Source organism: Lupinus angustifolius, chromosome LG10, assembly GCF_001865875.1.
Source record: "Lupinus angustifolius cultivar Tanjil chromosome LG10, LupAngTanjil_v1.0, whole genome shotgun sequence".
NCBI classification, from domain to species: domain Eukaryota; kingdom Viridiplantae; phylum Streptophyta; class Magnoliopsida; order Fabales; family Fabaceae; genus Lupinus; species Lupinus angustifolius.
The window spans coordinates 8,804,387-8,804,900 of record NC_032018.1 but is presented as its reverse complement, the minus strand read 5'-3'; the positions used below and the strand labels follow the sequence as shown (position 1 = coordinate 8,804,900).

At 33.1% G+C, this 514-nt stretch overlaps 1 protein-coding gene across 1 annotated transcript in view; it reads right to left on the bottom strand.

Moving 5' to 3' along the window:
* The window catches only part of LOC109358523 (general negative regulator of transcription subunit 3-like), a 30,014-nt gene continuing 29,500 nt past the window's right edge, over positions 1-514 (bottom strand). The window contains exon 18 of the transcript XR_002108976.1: positions 1-16. The gene's annotated coding sequence lies outside the window, so the exon portion shown is untranslated. The remainder of the gene's footprint in view (positions 17-514) is intronic.

Sequence of the window (514 nt, the reverse complement as noted above, 5' to 3'; positions counted from 1 at the left end):
GAAAATACTGATTTAACTGAATATTCTGTTGAATTTTTAATTGTGACATATTGTTGAGTAGACTATTGAACTGTCATCAAACATTCTCATGGCATAGCATATGAAAATTCTTGATGAAACTTAAAGAATGAAAGTTTTGGTTATGAAAGATTTGACGAAGGATGAAGGGGAAATGTTTTTCTGACTTATATCAGAACTGGCGTATTTTTACACTGATTAGAAAATCCTTTTGATCAATAAGCCAGTGAGTTAGAACTTGAAGAAAATGTTATAATTGAGTTTCAATGAAAATGTTTTGTTATTACCCTAAAAAGGCTTCCCCTGATTCTTCTTTTTAAAAGGAAAAAAAAAGCTATGCTTTGTATGAATCAGAAGATTCATGTCACTATGTTTACCGTTTGTAACATAGTCTGCGGGAAGATACGACATTGAGATTGTATTGAGAACCTAGAGGGGTACCTTGTCTGTGTGACTTGGTTGAGGGGACATTGTTGGTGGAGATTGATTTTTCAGG